General features: G+C 38.6%; 1 pseudogene; it reads left to right on the forward strand.

The window, feature by feature from the left end:
• The window catches only part of LOC112824305 (BRISC complex subunit Abraxas 2 pseudogene), a 74,545-nt pseudogene that overhangs the window by 431 nt on the left and 51,873 nt on the right, over positions 1 to 22,241 (forward strand).

Raw genomic sequence — 22,241 nt, forward strand, 5'->3', positions numbered from 1 at the left:
GTGGGTTAAGTGTTTGCCTTTGGCTCAGGTCATGATCCCAGGGTCCTCGGATTGGGCCCCGCATCGGGCTCCCTGCTCAGTGGGGAGCCTGCTTCTCCCTCTGCCTCTGTTTCTGCCCCTCCCCCCTGCTCATGCTCTCTCTCTCTCTCTCTCTCTCTCTCACCTGCTCTCTCTCCCTCTCAAATAAATAAACAAAATCTTTAAAAAAGATACTAAATGAAATATGAAATAGGCACATTATGGGTTGGATTAAATTTAATGATTCAAGAAAACATATTATTTTAAATTCTTGTATTTTATTATTACATGTTGAAGCCCAGATACTGTAATTATATCAAGAATATAAAACACATTTTATAAGGTAATTTACCACTTACAACTAATGTTTCTTTCTTTCTACCAAGAAATTGTTTTAATCTACTTTCCTCAGACTGCTATCTTGGATATTTATAGAGATGTCTCAATTATATATTTGATTGATTTCTTTTAACCTGTCAATTGTGAGAAGAGAACATATTTAATAAAAGAAATGGTCTGATGCTATTCAGAGTGTCCATTGCATCACAAAAAACTCCACTATATGGGTTGTCCTGTTTGACGGTTTGTGATGGGAATACCAGATGTGAATTAATACATTGATACAGAAGTTACAAAACACAAATTAAAGGATAGTTCTTAATTTTTCCACAAGTAACCAAATTAAAAATTAAATAGAACTACGAAGGCCATTCATTTAGGAATGGAAATTGTGAATTCTAAGAATTCTAGACATGCTCATGTGTAGCTGCAGAAGATAAAGCATGTAAGAGACTTTTTTTTTTTTAAAGATTTTATTTATTTGACAGAGAGAGATAGCGAGAGCAGGAACACAAGCAGGGGGAGTGGGAGAGGGAGAAGCAGGCTTCCCGCGGAGCAGGGAGCCCGATGCGGGACTCGATCCCAGGACCCAGGATCATGACCTGAGCCGATGGCAGACGCTTAACGACTGAGCCACCCAGGCACCCGCATGTAAGAGACTCTTAATGCTGCTTGCCCACATGTAAAAGTTCCTCCTTTATGCACTCAGGTTTGGTAAAACAGAAATCGTAGGAAATCTGATAAATATGTTTGAAAATTCTTTCATAGAAGAATTATAGCCTCATTAGAAATACTTTGTATTAATTCAAAGAATCATATAGATTACCTCTGAATTTAAAAAGGAAAATTTTCAAGCAAGATACAACTGTGCTTTAAGTACCTATCTTTCTCTCTTTTTAATCATTTAATCTTTACTACAAAGGTTAAAGATTTTAAATATTTAGCAAAATGTACCTTTTAACCTTCTGTCTCTCAGAAGGCGATCGAAACTCTATTCAATTCATTAAATTAATCCTTGGTGGCCACAGCAGAATAAAAATTGCATTTCTTTAGCATGCAAATGATGCTATTAATGTGTGGAAATATACAGCACAGAAGTCATTTACTTGTCTAAGTGAATTTTGTTCTGAAACCTGCAATGTATTTCATATACAAGCAGTACAGATTAAAAGCAATGTGAAATTTAATCTGACAGTGAGTGCAAAACATTACTTTTGTTTTTATGGATAAAAATTTGTTTTAAAAATTGTTTTGGAAATGTGGGGTTCGTCTTTTGGCATAAAATTAGCCTAGGCTACATTCTTTGAGCATCTTGCAAGTTTAATGGACTTGAAAACTTGAAGATAAGACCTTTCAATGATCTTTGGGATATGGTATTGTTATCTATCCACAGATAAATCATGAACATATACTTAGCTCTTGAAAGTGTGTGATTTTTAAAAACAAGCTTAATTTTATAACACTTTTAGATTTACAGAATTATTGCAAAAAAAATAACTAAAAGGGTTCTCATATACCCTATACTCAGTTTCCCCTTTCACTAACAACTTGGATTAAGTGGTATATTTGTCACAATTAACAAACTGATGTTTATACACCCTCACTATTATTATTATTAACTCAAGTCCGTACTTCATAAATTTTGTTGCTCAAATTGTTCCAGCTTTGATCATTGGGAGCTGGTTTATTTGGCTCCTATAATTTTTTTTTCTTTTTTGAGCATTTATTTTCTGGCTCTACAAGATCCTCTAGGATCCTCTTGTATATTTCCTGCCTCATTCCTAGAATCAGCCCTTCCTCAAATAACTCTGGTTCCTTTTATTGAAGAATGGTATGAGAAACCAAGATCTACACACTAGGTGTGTTCATTACTGCTGGGTTATTGTTTCTAGGCCCTCTAAGCTGACAAGCTAAATAGATGGTTGTATGTATATACTAACCCATGCATATGCATGTATCTGCAAATATACGCACCTCTATCTATATTAAACCAAACATGAGTGCATTAGTATCTGTAACTCCAGTCTACTACATGGGTCATTCTAACCTCCTCCCTTTGCTTTTCTCCCACTCTAATAGTGAGAAGCCTGTTGTTCATTTACTTTAACTGTTCCATGTAGCCATATATAGGGCTTTCAAAACTGCTCACCCATGTGCCAGTGGGCAACCCATTTGCCAAATATAGAATAGTGCTAGGTACTGTTACTTTCACCTTTAGTCTTCTAGATTCTATTCATTTCCAAAGTCATTAGATTAACATCTTTGTCCACAAACCCTTCAGCAAGGTTGTTTCTTTAAATCAGAAACATATTCAAGGAATATTAATTTATCTGAAATGTGGCAAAAATTTAATAAAGATACAGTTTAAAAAAAATATATTCTAGTTTCCTCAAATCCTTCTTTCTGGAACTGGCTTATCTTAATCAGAGCAAAACTAGTCCATGTGTTTGGTTTCCTTTGGCTCATTTATCTTCCCTTCTAAGATTGAATTAGAAAGGTTAGTAATGGGAATCCAAATGGGTGATATAAGTAACCCAATACCCTGGTAAACTCTTAGATTATGCAATACAATAATGAAGAAATCCTCGATGCTTTACCTATAAAACAAGGAGATGTCAAGTCCTTGTGTATGGCACCTGAGGCATCCTACAATATGCCATCCACTTATTACTTCAGGAACATCTGCCTCTAATTCCTCAAGGTGAACATTAAACATCACACCAACCAACTTGTGTGAACAAGCTGACACCTTCCTCTCATTTTGGAAAGCTCTCTACAGAACAGATACTCATCTTTCAAAGTGTGGGTAATTTACATATTAACTCACTTAAGGCTAGAAGATCATCTGTTAGCTCAGAGCTCTGTGGTACGCTCAGGAAATACTGAGATGAACATTCAGTCCCACCTTTACTGAAAGGAAACAGTTAGAGTAATCAGATAAATATTATGACAGAGGGAAATATAAAGTCTTCCCTCATCCTTAGGATTGGAGTAATTTGATCATTTCTCTTTGCTCCTACTAACTTTATTTTACTGATTTTATTTTGTATTATGATACATTATTTTTATCATCTCTTCATTCAATGCGACAGCATTCATGAAGATATCTTATTCATTGCTTTGTTTCCACGGCATCTAGCACAAGGCTTTGACCAGATAATAACTGTTCTAAAAGATTTGCAGAACAAGACTGTAATACTTTGCTAATATATAAACGGCATTTCTCATCAAACCACTCTTTTTATTATGGAGGATGTGAAAATGTTTTGGAAGCCTTTACATTTAGGACTACTTGAAATAGCTTGTTGGTAGGTATTTTACATTTGGAGTTACATAACTCTTTTTCATTAAAGACTGTGATTTATTATGGCAGCATCATTAAACTTTCCATAAAGAAAAACCCTGACACTATGTGGAATAATAGCTCAAATGTAGAATGCTCCTAAAGATAATTATAAAATCTAAATATACTTGGTAAATATCTATCATGCTTTAAAGTTTTAATATACCTGAAAACAGAAAAAAAAATGTCCAATCTGAAATGAATATTAAGAAAATTAAGAAAAAAATTTAAAGTCCCCGGGTTAGAAGTGAGTAAATATTATTAATATAAATTATGATAATGGGTTGAATATTTAAATAATTATTTCAAAGCATATATTTAATTACTGATTTTAAGGCACCATTAATATTACTAGGTACAGACCAACGAAAGCTATAAAATAATGAGTTCACCAAATATATTTCAATTGTCTCACTTTTCTTTTCAAAAGAAGTAATGCCCAATTGTCCAAACAGCATTGGTTAAGGGAAGTACATTCCTGCCAAACGCTGACTGTGCCTACACAAATTAACTGTTGCTATGGGATAATATTCAGCAAAGGTTACAGGGAACCAATCAGAGATTCTGTCTTCACGAATAATAAGCATGAGTGAGCAGAATTTCTTGAAGATGTTTATAATCTGAACGATATATGCATGCAATGTTTTTATAGAAGGGAAGAGGTAGCCTCATTTTCTATTCATTTATGCATGCAGCATATATGTTACGAGTAAGGCACAATGTCTTGCGAGAATACGTATAAAAAGATGTTACCTCGCCCTCTTTCTTGCTCTCCTTTCCTCTCTTTGCTTCCTTCGTTCAGAAAATGTGCAATGTAATATCTCCCCTAGAATTTTATCTGGATGTTTGCTTTCTCTTTCCCTTTGACTTTGATGGTTCAAAGAACCTTGTGTAGCACATGCTTTGCAGCTTCACCTAGAAACACTCCCTCCAGGGTGGAGGTGCTCAGATCTCGGGCTGGCAGGCTGCTCACAGTGACCCCTTCAGTTGTCCTCAGTTAAAGGCACACCCCTTCCTTTGAAACAGCCTTCATCCAATGTCTAGTTGATGGAGGGAGAAGAAGACCTGGCTCCTGTGCCTCAACTTGAGAAACGCCTGAAATATTATCTCAACTCCTGAGCTCTCTGTGGACTTGTCTGAGGGTCCGAGGCCCCTGCTCCAACTACATTGAACTTCAACTTTTCCTTCTGCCAGTCCTGCTCTCTTCACTTCCTTCTGGGTGTGGTTCCCAAATGCCCTTCCCTCTACACGGTCCCTTGCATCCATATCTCCTTCTCAGTTTTTGTGGATGATAAACTTAACCTAGAAGACTTAGTACTGGAAGTGACCTAGAAAGCGGGCTTCTAAAATGGGGTTTTAGAACTGTAGCATCTGTTGGCCAACTGGCAGGGAATATAGCTCTTAGCATGTGGTGGGGGTGTAACTGTGAAGAATTTTGCAGGTGGTGAACTGGGTAGAAAGGAACTCATTAATGCTTGCAATATCTCAAGTGTTTAAGAGGTAGAAGGAAATTAATAATTCTAAAGACCATCAGATCAAATGGCTATTTCTGGGTAATATTGATGTGTCAGATAAAAACAGGCTGAGACTGATTGATAAGTAAATTAAAGTAATTGAAGGTAAAATGTGACCATTAGTTCCCTTGGTTTCCTTGGCAACATATATGAAGATGCTTATCTCTGGCAGTAAAGGGCAGAGGTTGACGGTGAGACCCAAGACTTGATCAGAGTAGAATTCTCAATCAGAGGAAGTTTCCTGCAAAGTCAGGGACTGAGAAGGAATAGGACCCTGAAAACTTGGATGGAGATGTCTGATACGATGCTCTTAGTACCTTGGAACTCAGAACACTCCTCCGGACTTTTGGAAATGGAAAACTCCTCCCTGACAAGGTCTAGCAAACTCCCTTGCTTGAGCATGATACAGAGATGTCTGTCTCACAAGGCAACACAAGGGCTGTTCTGAGCCTGCTAATGGAGGGTAGGGGCTAGATGCTGATGGGACTGCAGCATCCAGCGGCATGTACAGGCAACAGTTGTGACAGAACATATGGAACTGGATCTCAACATTGCTCGATCAAAGAGGGCGGGATATTAAGTTTGATAAGGGAAAGTTTACTGATATGGCAATACTCTGCCAAGATAAGAATTTAAAGCCCACACAAGACCTCTAGTGCTATCATGCTGTAAGGAGGGCTCTTGGAAGTTGGGGAAAGTGATGGGCTATATTATAATAAATAGAAATGCCCATGTCAGGTAGTAGAGGAAGGGATCAAAATGACAAAAGAAATAGTCATTCTAAATAAACTCTATAAGCCCAGAAAACACACCAGCTGACTGTGATCCCTGGAGAGCCTGAAGGACATGCCATTTACCAAAGTGCCAGAGAGTATGCTGATTAGAATGGTACTAGCATCATTGCAAAGCTCAGTGGTAGCCCGGCGCTGAGGTTAAGAGACACTGTTACAGAACTGGGTTCCATAGTAGCAGTGGGTATGATGGGAACCCAAAATAAGAGAAGGCAGCACCAACTACCAGAAGTAATGTGGGTACAACTACCGTAACACGTGGCAAGACTGGAATGTCAGCCCAGGGTCCTGGCCTACACGGTGCTAGGAAGATGGTTAATAGACAATTTTCATAGAGACAAAATGTATGGAGAGTCACTAAGAGTGTTGCCTAATTTACACCATCAAAATGAATTAGGCATGTGACGTGATGAGCACTGGGTGTTTTACACAACTGATGGATTATTGAACTCTACATCTGAAACTAATGATGTACTATAGATTGGCTAATAATTAAAAAAATATAGAGTGTATAACCAGGAGGCAGAAGGCAATCCTCCCAATAAAAGTTTATGTTCTTTGTTTAGTTCTCAGATCTGGAACACGTTGACTGGAGAATATGAGGCCTCATGAGGAAAGATCCTGATATACCACACTATGTATGTATGATAATGATTCCCCCAGACCTTCCCTGAAGGAAATTATGGTTACTTGCTCAGGTAAGCTCATACTGGACAAAAGGGAATGATGAGACATTTACAGAACTATTGGGCATAAATCCAGTTGACACTGACCACTGGATCCAAAGTGTCATCATGGCACCCCTGCTGGAAAGATCATAGGTTCAACTGTGGCTGCCAAGGCAGAAAACGTAGTTCATCCAACTAACTCTCTTCTTGTACATTTCCTTAATTAACAAGACAAACTAGTGCTTGGCCAAACGGTACTTTAAAAGGGAGTGAGATGTGTAAGAGCATAGCAGAGGAGGACTGTAGGGGGTGTTGTGCTGGCCTGCTGGGATCCCCTGTCCAGTACAGAGACACTCACTCCTCCAGGTTCCAGAGTCATTGGTTGCTGACAACTTAATCTGTATCTCTCACCAGTGCTTGCCCTTGATTTAAGGCAACTGGGCTCCCCATGGTCTATTTGCTCTCATTTCTTTCCTAAAGCCAGCTCATAGATGTACCAGTTTAGAGCTTGAGGAATCCATAATCACCACCAGATACTGGCTGTTCCAAAACATGCTGCCACACTGCTCATGCTGAGAAATGAGACAGAGGCCCTGGTGAAGCCAGTGAAAATCAAACAATCCAAGGAAATGCTTTTATTTAATTCTTCAGGGGCTGCCATTGATGCTGAACTGTGGGCTTATCCTGGATGGTCTTGCCGGGCGCGAGAGCTATAACCCACACACATTCCCTTGAGGCTGGGAGACCCAAGATGGGAGACTATCCGATGATGGCTGCACAAGAGACTTCGTGAGCCTCTGTGCCTTCTATCATGACACAGCTGTCTCAGTTCACATGCACAGACAGGCACACACAGAGACACGTGTGCACGCACGTGCAAGCACGTACACGCACAACACTCACACAACCATTTTTCACCTATAGAGTTACATGGTGAGTTTGGAACTGGGTAAGATCATCTGTCTGAGCTCCTCTCTCCATAAAGGAAGAAGTTAGGTTCCTAATTATTTTCTTCCCAGTTCAGTCTTCATGCCTTGTGCTAATTGTCTTACATTATGCCCAGAAAATTGAATTCTACATACCAAGAAAATTTGCGGCAAAGCAATCTCTGTTAAAAAACAAAAACACAAATAATCTGTTAAAAGCTTTCTCCAAAGCAATGCGTACTCACCGTCTTGTATTTGTTATGTAATAGGCCACATGAGAGATTCTTTCCAAAGCAAAAACAGTATCAAGGAGACTTATACCTTTGTGTTGGATCTAAGGTCTGGTAGCTTGAAATACCGGGCTCTAATAAAATGTTTAACATACTACCTTATCAAACATTTTTTAACATGCATATAAACTTTCTTGGTGAGAAAGGAAAGACAAACTAGACATAAGTGTTTGCAAGTAGATTGATTGTTATTATGTGATGCTGTCTAATTAATCAATTTGAAAAGATAATCCAGTTAATAATTTGTTGCATTTAACTATTCCATTATTGAATACATTTTTCAGTTTAATTTTCACCTGTTTGCCATAAACTTGATATATATTTTTAATAAATATACACATATATTTAAATATATATATACATAAATATATATGTATATTTTAAGCAGACTATAGTAGAGGCAAATTAAATGGTGGTTAAGTTTGCAGTAGAAATGAAATGTTAGAACTTTGGCTATAACACTGAGCAAGAAGTGAAGTCAGAGTTTAAAGTAGTTTCCCTTGAAATACACTGATTGGTTGTCTGCCTTTGATAAATATATTTTTATAATTGCTCAAATCATGTTTCAAACTGCTTCTATGAATATATCCTCCCTGGAATATTTTAAATCTTTCAGTGCATTTATTAGGAGCATATATTATAAAATACGAAATGATTATTTAATGAACTTTCTTTTCTGCCTCAGCTCCTACTATGACGCACCCACCCACAAAGCTACATTGACGTGAAACCAATGTGTCATAAACATAACATTCCTAAAGACTATCGAGCCCCGCATCGGGCTCCCTGCTCGGCGGGAGGCCTGCTTCTCCCTCTCCCACTCCCCCTGCTTGTGTTCCTGCTCTGGCTATCTCTCTCTCTCTGTCAAATAAACAAATAAAAAAATCTAAAAAAAAATATATAGTATCATTTTAAAACTTTAAATTGCTGCAGGTGATGAATGAGGTTCTAGATCTAAACAAAAAACAAAAAACAAAAAAACAAAACAAAAACCCACAAAGGCTTCGCTGTTTTATTGGATGTCAGCGTGCAGCCTATCTGATACGGAATGCAGTGTTGCAAAAGGAGAGTCCGGAGTTGCTGCACACACCAGTGTGTGCAAGACAAGAAGTGTGAGGAGGCTCATGACATCTGCATGGATGGAGGTGATGCTTTTTTTGTTCATACACAGAAGGGAAATTCCTTATGAAAGAACAGGGACTATAACATCTTTCAATCACTGCAATGAAATTCAGAAACCACTGTTTGAGACGTGTTAAAAAACAAAGACCCACTAAAGAAAGGCAGAAAATTATTGCATCATGAAAGGAGAAATAGCACTTACTAGTAGTGACTAGCGGCCGTGTTTGCAGAATGTATCGGAATAACCAAAAATCTTGACAACGTAGCTAAAGCCGTGGATAATTGTCTTTACCTCTACCTTAGAACTTTTTGCAGGGGTGAGGATTGCAAGGAGTAAAAATAAATACATGGAGCTGACTCGGAAGGTTGCCATTGGAGTGCACCCAAGAGCCACATTGAGGCGGTTTAATGGACCCTAAGTAGGAAGAGAGAAGGAAATGGCAAGAAGCATATTCCCCGCAATGCTTGGCAAGATATATTGTTAATGGCAGTGCTGGTAACATGCTTCAGATATTTCCCTCTCTGTTTTTTGTTGCTTTGCTATGAGGATTATTCATCACCACAGAACTGGAGGTGGGTTTGAGGATAGAAAGGGCATACAGAATGAATAATCCACTTAATCCTGCTAAATCTTTGGTACTTTCCTCTACATTTTTTTCTCAAGCAAAACAAAAACCTAATACTTCAGGCTTACATATTAGTGTCAAAGCCAAACAGTGAACAACACCCGTATCAGTTCAGAATAATTAATGATTTTTCACTGTAATTACTTTTGGCCTCATCTTTTAAAAAAAATAACACCATTTTTCTACATTAAGGACATAAAACCAAAAATACAAATTCAGACTGGAGTGGTACTCACTAATAAAAGAAACGCATTTCTGCAATTCTACTGGATCCTTGCTGACCTTCTTACCTGGCCTGTTGGAAAACCAGAAATAGACTAGGAAGAAAATTGCTATTGAAATAAAATTGCAAAGTTCTCTTTCATTACACTGTGAAGTATGAAATCACTGTGGTTCAGAATTGTCTTTTAATTTCAACAAACAAATACTAGACATTTATTACCTGCCAAGCACTGTTCCGGTTGCTCTGGATAAAAATGTAAACATGACACTATTTTCGGCCCTCGACCTGCCTATCCAGATGCTGTGAAGTCAGGGACTGGTAAGACAGTACATGAAACAATGTCTGGTGTCCATGTCATGTGGGTAACGTTGTGACCTACCTTGGCTGCAGAGATGGAGCCAAAGAAAGCTATAAAGTTTTTTTGAAGCCACGGTTCTTGAAAATCATGAATATGTAGTCTGAGAAGGAAGGGATGCTGTCAATCACTAGCTTGAAGATCAAGCAGAAAGCGACAACAGAAATGAGAGAGACTGCGGACTTCCATCAGGTTTCTAGAACACGGTTTCGTTATTTGAATGGGAGTGAACTCTAAGATTTTTGGAAATACCCCTATGGTAAAGCTATACTCACCCCCCAACAAAACCATAAACGCTTTTTGAATTACCTGATACTTTGTACTATTCATGCTTCAGGTCCTCTGCATTAAAATAAAGACTGCGTGTTGAATAGCGAGGAACGTACTTTCCATTTCCCCTCTGTCAGTGTGATTAAAAGGTGAACACATATTATTGAGCCCCAGGCAACATCTTACACAGGATCTCTGGCATTCAGTAGGGAATTATTTTGCAGTTAATGAATTACTGAAAACATTTCTAGCCAAGCAAAATATTTTATCAAATTCATTTTCTACTTTTAAAATATATGCTCATTATTTTTGGCACATGAGGGAAAAGCCGATTTAAAGAAAAAAGTCATTTAAAGTTAAAAATGCTTTCTAATCAAACATGGTGAGAGGGGAGAGGCAAGGTAAAAAGTGAAGTATTAAAACAGCACTGTCCCGGGGCGCCTGGGTGGCTCAGGTGGTTGGGTATCTGCCTTCAGCTCAGGTCGTGGTCCCAGGGTCCTGGGATGGAGCCCCACATCAGGCTCCCTGCTCAGCTAGAGGTGGGGGGCACTGCTTCTCCCTCTCCCTCAGCTTGTGCTCTCTCTCTCGCTCTCTCACTCTCTCTCTCTCTCTCTCTCTCTGTGTCTCTGTCTCAAATGAATGAATAAAATCTTTTTTTTAAAAAAAAAAGCACTGTCCCAAACAGAATCATAGACTCATGAGCATAGATTCCTCATGCTAAACCCTCTCAAGAGAGCCTGCATAAGCAGATGGCTTTGAATTTTGCTTAGGAAGTACGAGCATATATTTTTAAGAAACTGAACACTGATACTATTCACTGGAGAGAGTAATCAAAAAGGGAGCAACTTGTTATTCTCTTCTCCAAATGGAAATACTTTTGCTGTTTCCCATTGTAAAAGTACTTCATGCTGATTGCAAAACTCTAAACAAGTGTGAAGAGAAAACTGGCTTCCATGAATTCCGCTAGGAACAGCTGGGTGTAATTCACTCTGCTATAGCCACCCGGGCTTCCTGTTCCTCCCAGAATATTCCATGGGCTCCTCAACCTCAAGCTTTGCATTTGCAATTCCCTCTGCTTGCAGTTCTGTTCCTCAGACATTTGAGTTGCTAGATCTCCACTCCCTCACTTCTTACAGTTTTCTTTTATCTTTTTTTTTTTTTTTTGAAGATTTTATGTATTTATTTGACAGAGTGAGAGTACAAGCAGGGGGAGTGGCAGGCAGAGGAATAGGGAGAAGCAGGCTCCCGGCTGAGTGGGGGGCCGATGGGGGCTCGATCCCAGGATCCTGGGATCATGATCTGAGCTAAAGGCAGACGCTCGACTGACTGAGCCACCCAGGCACCCCTAGAGTTTTCTTTTAAGCCCTTAGAGAGGCCTGCCAGAACACACTCTTACTAAAATACCAGTTCCTGCCCAGGACTCTCTGTTTTCCGTACCCCCGTGCATTGTCTTGACAGTGCTATCTTCCACTAAGGGAGCGTACATAACTTGCCTAAGTTCACACAGCTAGAAGTGGCAGACTCAGGATTCACTCAGGCTCTCTGGCTGCAGGGTGGGTGCTTGCAATCGCTACACGATGCTGTCCTTCTGGATTAGACACTTCATACATCTTGCAGTGAATTCAGACAAGGCTGGAATTTGACTCAGGTGGCATCAGTGTGGGCACACAAAGTCGACCATCCTGCTGTCCAAGGATAACTGGCAAGTACTAACTAGGGGGCAGGATGCAGGCGAGGGGCAGGACATAAGAAGCCCTCTTGGATGGATAGATATTTAAGTCAGGGCAGAATTTTTGAATAGCAATCTGTAAAATGATGTAAATGCCTTCAAAATGTGCCTGTCCTTTGACCTGTTAGTCTCATTTGCAGAAATTTTCTCTAAAATAATCAGAAAAGTATTCAAAGCAGTCTTATAGTAACGACAGTTGCGAATCTGTGAAAACCACTTAAGTATCTGACAATAATGGATTGATTAAAATAATTATGATGTATGGATAGATACAGACAGATGTATCAGTACCCCCACTGACGCTGCCTGAGTCAAATTCCAGCCTTGTCATACTTTTGCTTTTTTAACTATAGAATTTTAGACAAGCTATTTAAACTCTTTTTCTCCAACTTCACGTTTTAAAATACTATATGTAAATATAATTAATACTTTATTGTATATGTTACACGTTTTTGTCCTTTCAATTTCTTTTTGTCTTTTATCTTTCTTTTATTTGTTTTCCATACACTTTACTTTTTTTTCTTCTTTTTTAATGGGGAAGCTGTTTTTGAAATTTTGTTTTACTTTTTATATAGTCACATTAATTAAACATCATGATTTCTGCCTAAATATGAAAATTATAATTCATAAGAGTAGAGGCTCTTCCTTATTATATTTTTCCCTGCATGTTTGGAGTGTTCTTATGTTTGGAAACCTAGTCTTTGTTCATGAATGTATTCTAGTATATCTTTCAAAAAATTATAAGAGAAGGGCTTGCTCCTTGTGAGAAAATGAAATACAAAACAAAAGTATAAAATAAGGAGGGGAAGTTCTCATCTTTCACTAATTCTAAGATTAATTGCTATTAACAATTTCTTTGTATCCTTTGCACCTCCTCTGATACACAAATTCTATCCATTGTTCTGCAATATGCTCCTCACTTAACAATATAGGTAACAGAATCCTTCCATACCAGTATATATTGACATATAATGTATTCTTTTAATTGCCTATATAGTTTCCCATAATTTGAAAATATGAAAATGCATTTAACTATTCTTAAGTGGTAAACCTCTAGGTTGACTCTAGTTTTCGCTACCATACATGGTTCAGCATATGTCCTTGCACATTGGTGCCAGTATTTAGATACCAGGATAATCAACTGATCACTCTAAGGGATATGCACATTTAACAGTTTTATAGAAACTGTCGAATTGCCCCCAGTTTGCACTTCCATCCATAGTTAAAAGCATGTCCATTTTCCACTCTTTTAACAAATGTTCAGTATTTACCATCTGCTTTTCAATCTAAGGTAAGTAACTTATTTTTTATCCCGAATATAATTTAAATTTCTTTTTATTCTTTGATGTCCCAGATTACATGAAGACCTATCCTAGACTTGTCTCTAAGGAAACATTTTCTATATTAAGTATTTTATGTTTTCTCTTCTTCCATTATTTCTATTCTCCATTTGTAGGATACTTGAACTGCTTGTGAAATTTCTATTAGATACATATCGTATCCTTTCAATCTTCCCTCCATGTCTTTTAAAGCTTCTTTATTTTAAAAAAATGAAAAGAAGGGGGAGGAGCAAGATGGCAGAGGTGTAGGAGATCTGGATTTCATCTGGTCTCAGGAATTCAGCTGGATAGGGATCAAACCATTCTGAACACCTACGAACTCAACAGGAGATCGAAGAAAAGAAGAGCAGCAACTCTGAACAGAAAAGCGACCACTTTCTGGAAGGTAGGACGTGAGGAGAAGTGAATCTGAGGCGATATTCAGGAGGATAAATGGCGGGGGAGGGGACCTCCGTCGGCCGCTTCTGGCAAGTGATAGAGCCGCGGAGCACAAAATCGGAACTTTTAGAAGTGGGCTCCTCTGAGGGACGTCACTCCAGTGGCTAAGCGGGGGGTGGAACACTCATAGGGACAGTGTGGTCTGAGGACCCTTGGGGTCACAGAAAGACCAGGGGTGCCTGAGTGCGGCAGAGCTCCCAGGTGTAGGAGCGGGGAAGCCGGCTAAAGAGACAGAGCCGAGGCGCGGGCTCTCAGCTCAGAGTGGCCATAAACTGTGATCAGCGACACAGTCGGGCCACTGCTCCTCCAGCGGGGACCCAACAAGCAGCAGATCCGGGGAGACTCACCTTCCTCCCCCTGGAGTGGCTCAGGAGCGCACCGCAGGGATCTGCTGGGTTTGGAGACTCCACACAGGGTCGGGTGCCAGAGATAGGAATGCTCGGTCACAGGCCGGGTGAGCACGGAGTGCAGCCAGAGACCGGGGAGACGGGAGTGACTGACTGCTTTTCTCTGGGGGCGCACTGAGGAGCGGGGGCCCGAGTTCTCGGCTCCTCCGGGGCGGAGATTGGAGGCTGTCATTTTCACTCTCATCCTCCAAAGCTGTAGGGAAAGCTTGCAGGGAACAGAAGCTCGGGAAAGCAAACCGGAGGAGATTACTTAGCCCAGACCCGGCAAGGGCGGGGCAATTCAGCCTCCGGCAAAGACATTTGGGAACCACGGCAACAGGCCCCTCCCCCAGAAGATCAGCAAGAACAGCCAGCCCAGACCAAGTTTATCGATCAATGAGAATGGTAGAACTCCAGCGCTAGGGGAATACTGCACATAGAACTCATGGCTTTTTTACCATGATTCTTTAGTCTTTCAAAGTTAATTTTTTTTTAATTCTCTATTTTTTCTTTTTCTATTTTTTAAATTTTTCTTCTTTTTCCACCAAATTCTTATTTTACCAATTCCTTTTCTAAAATATTTTTTAATTTTCATTTTTACAGTCATAGTCTGTTCCTTCTTTGTATTTAACCTTATTTTTTTGTGTGTGTATATATATTTTTTTTTCTTTCTTTAAAATTTTGGGATACAGCTGCTTCTAACAGACCAAAATATACCCTAAATCTAGTATATGGCTTTGTTCTAGTCTCCTGCCTGATCATATTCTCTCCTTTTTTTTTAAACTTTTTCTTTATATTTTCAATCAACTTCTTATCAATTCCTTTTTAAAAATGTTTTTAAATTTTCATCTTTACAATCATATTCCATCCCTTCATCGTATGTACTCTTATTTGTGGATATTTATATAAGTTTTTCTCTCTTTAAAATTTTGGGAGGCAGTTTCTTCTAATAGACCAAAATACACCCAAAATCTAGTGTGTGGCTCTGTTCTGTTCCCAAGCCTGATCATATTCTTTTTTTCTTTTTCTCTCTTTTTTTTTACTTTCTTCTCCCCCCTACCCCCGGTTTTTGAGTCTCTTCTGATTTGTTTAGTGTATATTTTTCTGGGGCTGTTGTTACCCTTTTAACATTTTGTTCTCTCATTCATCTGTTCTTCTTTGGACAAAATGACAAAATGGAAAAACTCACCGCAAGAAAAAGAACAAGAGGCAGTACCAACTGCCAGGAACCTAATCAATATGGACATTAGTAAGATGTCAGAACTAGAGTTCAGAATGACGATTAAAAGATACTAGCTGGGCTTGAAAAAAAAAAAAAGATACCAAAGACTCCCTTTCTGGAGAAATAAAAGAACTAAAATCTAACCAAGTCAAAATAAAAAAGGCTATTAATGAGGTGCAATAAAAAATGGAGGCTGTAACTGCTAGGATAAATGGGGCAGAAGAGATAATTAGTGATATAGAAGACAAAATAATGGAGAATAAAGAAGCTGAGAAAAAGAGAGATAAACAACTACTGGATCACAAGGGGAGAATTGGAGAGATAAGTGAGACCATAAGAGGAAACAACATTAGGATAATTGGGATCCCAGAAGAAGAAGAAAGAGAGGGGCAGAAGGTATATTGGAGCAAATTATAGCTAAGAACTTCCCCTAATTTGGGGAAGGAAACAGGCATCAAAATCCAAGAGGCACAGAGAACCCCCCCTCAAAATCAATAAAAATAGGTCAACACCATGACATCTAATAGTAAAACTTAAGAGTTTCAGAGACAAGGAGAAAATCCTGAGGACAAGAGGTCTGTAACCTACAATGCTAGATATATTAGATTGGCAGCAGACCTATCCACAGAGACCTGGCAAGCCAGAAAGGACTGGCATGATATATTCAGAACACTAAATGAGAAAAATATGCAGCCAAGAATACTATATCCAACTAGGCTGTCAGTGAAAATAGAAGGAGAAATAAAAAGCTTCCAGGACAAACAAAAACTGAAAGAGTTTGTGAACACCAAACCAGCCCTACAAGAAATATTAAGGTCCTCTAAGCAAAGAGAGAGCCTAACAGCAACATAGATCAGAAAGGAACAGAGACAATATACACTAACAGTCACCTTACAGGCAATACAGTGGCACTAAATTCATATCTTTCAATAGTTACCATGAATGTAAATGGGCTAAATGCCCCAATCAAAAGACACAGGCTATCAGATTGGATAAAAAAAACAAGACTCATCAATATGCTGTCTGCAAGAGACTCATTTTAGACCCAAAGACACCTCCAGATTGAAAGTGAGGCAGTGGAAAACCATTTACCATGCTAATGGACATCAAAAGAAAGCTGGGGTGGCAATCCTTATATCAGACAAATTAGATTTTAAGCCAAAGACTATAAGAGATGAGGAAGGACACTGTATCCTACTTAAAGGGTCTATCCAAAGAGAAGATCTAACAATTGTAAATATCTATGCGCCTAACATGGGAGCAGCCATTATATAAGCCAATTAATAACAAAAGCAAAGAAACACATTGACAATAATAAAATAATAGTAGGGCACTTTAACACCCCCCTGACTGAAATGGACAGATCATCTAAGCAAAAGATCAACAAGGAAATAAAGACTTTAAATGACACACACTGGACCAGGTGGACTCCACAGATAAATTCAAGACATTCCATCCCAAAGCAACAAAATGCATATTCTTCTCTAGTGTACATGGAACATCTCCAGAATAGATCACATCCTGGGTCACAAATCAGGTCTCAACCAGTACCAAAAGATTGGGATCATTCCCTACATATTTTTGGACCACGATGCTTTGGACCTAGAACTCAATCACAAGAGGAAAGTCAGAAAGGACTCAAACACATGGAGGCTAAAGAGCATCCTACTAAAGAATGAATGGGTCCACCAGGAAATTAAAGAAGAATTAAAAAAAAATTCATGGAAACTAATGAAAATGAAAACACAACTGTTTAAAATCCATGGGATGCAGCAAAGGCAGTCCTGAGAGGAAAGTATATCGCAATACAAGCCTTTCTCAAGAAACAAGAAAGGTCTCAAATACACAACCTAACCCTACACCTAAAGGAGCTGGAGAAAGAACAGCAAATAAAGCCTAAACCCAGCAGGAGAAGAGAAATCATAAAGATCAGAGCAGAAACCAATGAAACAGAAACCAAAAGAACAGTAGAACAGATCAACACAACTAGGAGCTGGTTCTTTGAAAGAATTAATAAGATTGATAAACCCCTGGCCAGACTTATCAAAAAGAAAAGAGAAAGGACCCAAAGAAATAAAATCATGAATGAAAGAGGAGAGATCACAACCAACAGCAAAGTAATACAAACAATTATAAGAACATATTATGAGCAACTATGTACCAGCAAATTAGACAATCTGGAAGAAATGGATGCAGATGTATTCCTAGAGGAGTATAAACTACCCAAACTGAACCAGGAAGAAATAGAAAACCTGAACAGACCCATAACCAGTAAGGAAATTGAAGCAGTAATCAAAAATCTCCCAACAAACAAGAGCCCAGGGCCAGAGGGCTTCCCAGGGGAATTCTACCAAACATTTAAAGAAGAATTAATACCTATTCTTCTGAAACTGTTCCAAACAATAGAAATGGAAGGAAAACTCCCAAACTCATTTTATGAGGCCAGCATTACCTTGATCCCAAAACGAAAGACCCCACCAAAAAAGAGAATTACAGACCAATATCTCTGATGAATATGGATGCAAAAATTCTCACCAAATTACTAGCCATGGGATCTAAGAGTATGTTAAAAGGATTATTCACCACGACCAAGTGAGATTTATTCCTGGGCTGCAAGTTTGGTTCAACATCTGCAAATCAATCAATGTGATACAACACAATAAAGAACAAGAACCATATGATCCTCTCAATAGATGCAGAAAAAGCATTTGACAAAGAACAGCATCCTTTCTTGATTAAAACTCTTCACAGGGTAGGGATAGGTACCTCAGTATCATAAAAGCCATCTATGAAAAACCCACAGCAAATACCATTCTCAATGGGGAAAAACTGAGAGCTTTTCCCCTAAGGTCAGGAACATGACAGCAATGTCCACTATCACTGCTGCTATTTAACAGAGTACTAGAAGTCCTAGCCTCAGCAATCAGACAACAAAAATAAATCAAAGGCATCTGAATTGGCAAAGAAGAAGTCAAACTCTCACTCTTTGCTGATGATATGATACTGTATGTGGAAAACCCAAAAGACTCCACCCCCAAACTGCTAGAACTCATACAGAAATTCAGTAAAGTGGCAGGATATAAAATCAATGCACAGAAATCTGTGGCATTTCTATACACCAACAACATGGCCCAAGAAAGAGAAATGAAGGTGTCGATCCCATTTACAATTGCACCTGAAACCATAAGATATGTAGGAATAAATCTAACCAAAGAGGCAAAGAATCTGTACTCAGAAAACTATAAAATACTCATAAAAGAAATTGAGGAAGACACAAAGAAATGGAAAAACGTTCCAGGCTCATGGATTGGAAGAACAAATATTGTGAAGATGTCATTGCTACCTAGAGCAATCTACGCATTCAATGCAATCCCTATCAAAATACCATCCACTTTTCTCAAGGAAATGGAACAAATAATCCTAAAATTTGTATGGAACCAGAAAAGACCCCGAAGAGCCAGAGGAATGTTGAAAAAGAAAAGCAAAGCTGGTGGCATCACAATTCCGGACTTCAAGCTCTATTACAAAGCTGTCATCATCAAGACAGTATGGTACTGGCACAAAAACAGACACAAAGATCAATGGAACAGAATCGAGAGCCTAGAAATGGACCCTCAACTCTATGGTCAACTAATCTTTGACAAAGTAGGATAGAATGTCCAATGGAAAAAAGACAGTTTCTTCAACAAATGGTGTTGGGAAAATTGGACAGCCACATGCAGAAGAATGAAACCGGACCATTCTCTTACACCACACACAAAAATAGACTCAAAATGGATGAAAGACCTCAATGTGAGACAGGAATCCATCAAAATCCTTGAGGAGAACACAGGCAGCAACCTCTTCGACTTCAGCTGCAGCAACTTCTTCCTAGATACATTGCCAAAGGCAATGGAAACAAAGGCAAAAATGAACTATTGGGACTTCATCAAGATAAAAAGCTTTTGCACAGCAAAGGAAACAGCCAACAAAACGAAAAGACAACCGACAGAATGGGAGAAGATATTTGCAAATGATGTATCAGATAAAGGGCTAGTATCCAAAATCTATAAAGAACTTATCAAATTCAACACCCAAGGAACAAATAATCGAATCAAGAAATGGACAGAAGACATGAACAGACATTTCTGCAAAGAAGACATCCAAACGGCCAACCGACACATGAAAAAGTGCTCAACATCACTCCTCATCAGGGAAATACAAATAAAAACCACAATGAGGTACCACCTCCCACCAGTCAGAATGGCTAAAATTAACAAGTGAGGAAATGACAGATGTTGTCGAGGATGCGGAGAAAGGGGAACCCTCTTACACTGTTGGTGGGAATGCAAGCTGGTGCAGCCAATCTGGAAAACAGTGTGGAGGTTCCTCAAAAAGCTGAAAATAGAGTTACTGTATGGCCCAGCAATTGCACTACTGGGTATTTACCCCAGAGATACAAATGTAGTGATCTGAAGGGGTATGTGCACCCCAATGTTTATAACAGCAATGTCCATAATAGGCAAACTATGGAAAGAACTTAGATGCCCATTGACAGATGAATGGAAAAAGAAGATGTGGTATATATATATATACAATGAGATACTACTCAGTCATCAAAAAAATGAAATCTTGCCATTTGCAATGACGTGGATGGAACTAGAGGGTATTATGCTAAGCGAAGTAAGTCAATCAGAGAAAGACAATTATCATATGATCTCACTGATATGTGGAATTTGAGAAACAAGATGGAGGATCATAGAGGAAGGGAGGGAAAAATGAAACAGGATGAAACAGGAGAGGGAGACAAACCATAAGAGACCCTTAATCTCAGGAAACAAACTGAGGTTGCTGGAGTGGAGGGGCGTGGGAGGGATGGGGTGGCTGGGTGATGGACATTGGGGAGGGTATGTGCTATGGTGAGCGCTGTGAATTGTGTAAGACTGTTGAATCACAGACCTGTACCCCTGAAACAAATAATACATTACATGTTAATAAAAAATAAAAAATAAAAAGAAATCTTCTTTATAGTTTTACATTATTTTTTATTCTGTCCTATACTTTGGAAAAAAATAAGTATATCTTCCAGATTACAAATTCCATCTTAAATATGAGTTTTCCTTCAACTCATTCTTTATGTAGGGATTTGAAATTATTTTAGTAATCAGGTTTTTAATTTCTGAAAACTGAAATTAACATCTTTCCATGCATTAGTTGTTGCTAGTTCTCTACCATTTCATCCTTCTCTTTGCCAACAGAATGTGGACTGGTAATGTGTTCAGCTAAAAAAAAGAGACAGAAAAGAAGGAAGGAAGGAGGGAAGGAAGGAAGGAAAGACAAGAAGAAGAAAATAAAAAGAACATTCTCCAGCCTCCCTTGCAGCAATATATGGTGTTCTGGTAAATGTTTAACAACTGACTCTCTGGAAGGAAAAAGCACAAACTTTGCAGCTTTTGCTGCTTCCATGGTGTAAATACTCCAAGCTGGAGTGACCCGAGGACCTCCCTTAATTCTCTCTCTCTGGCCACAAAGTCTGTTCTTAAACTCTATCAAAGAACATGTTTACAGTATTTCAAGAGTTAATTCCACAGTGTTCACTGAGAAGAAACATCATAGCCAGGCACATGGAATACTTGTCTTGAATGAACAACCCGTTTACTACTCCTTGGCTTACTCATTCCCTCCAGCAGTGATGAATCTAGACCGTAGGTCCAAGCTCCTGACAGGCAATTCCATTTAATTCAGAAGCTATCCTATTTTGCCTGATGGAATTGCATGCTTTTTGTTTTTGTTTTAGTTTTGCTCTAGTTTCTGTCATTAATCCAGTGCAGTCTCCTTTATATTTTCAGATTATTCCTCAATGTTGCTCAGTGGATGACCCCTTCTTAGTTTTACATTGAAACTATGAATTGTTTTAATATTTATATTTCTTCCGTTATAGGAATCATCTTTTGGGAAAGAAGAAGTACATATTTTCTAATTGAATTGGAACCAGGTAAACTTTAGAATCAGACAGCAACATTTAAAAAAATTAAGATGTTGAATAGAATTTCATAAATGCAGTGCATAAGAAAAAACACATTAAAGTTATGTTTACTGTAGTACTACTTTGTGAACTTCTTAGTGCTTGGACTCACTTAAGACTGTATATTGGTGAGCACTTTCCGCGTCCTTAATATTTGACAGTATTCTTTTATTTTACAATATTTTAACTGCTTGCCTATTTTAGAGTTTTAGGATGGTGAGCATCATTTGACCTAAATCTTTGGTTACATTTATAACATGTCTTTAGTATAATTTTGTAGAAATGAAATCAGACCAAGAAGTTCCACTTTCCAAATAAATACTGATATAAATAATCGAGTTAATTGGATAGTCGTATTTAAGATAGAGATGCTAAATAAAAAGAGAATTGGGCCTAGAAGTGAAACAGATGTGGTTTTAATCTTTGCTGTTTGCTCAGCAGAATGATCTTGGGGATACCCTCTCACCTCTGCATGCCTCAGTTGCCCTGTACATAAAATGGAGATTATAATGTCTTGCTCAAGGGATTGTTGAGGAGAATAAATGAAATGCTGTGTGCAACTCACTCCGTACTTGTTAACTAGTGAGTCACGTTTGGGTATAGATTTTATGTGGCACTTGTATAGTGCACACGTATG

The sequence above is a fragment of the Callorhinus ursinus genome, unplaced genomic scaffold (genome assembly GCF_003265705.2).
Source record: "Callorhinus ursinus isolate GAN/ISIS: 27379988/994484 unplaced genomic scaffold, GSC_fseal_2.0 scaffold9, whole genome shotgun sequence".
NCBI lineage: Eukaryota > Metazoa > Chordata > Mammalia > Carnivora > Otariidae > Callorhinus > Callorhinus ursinus.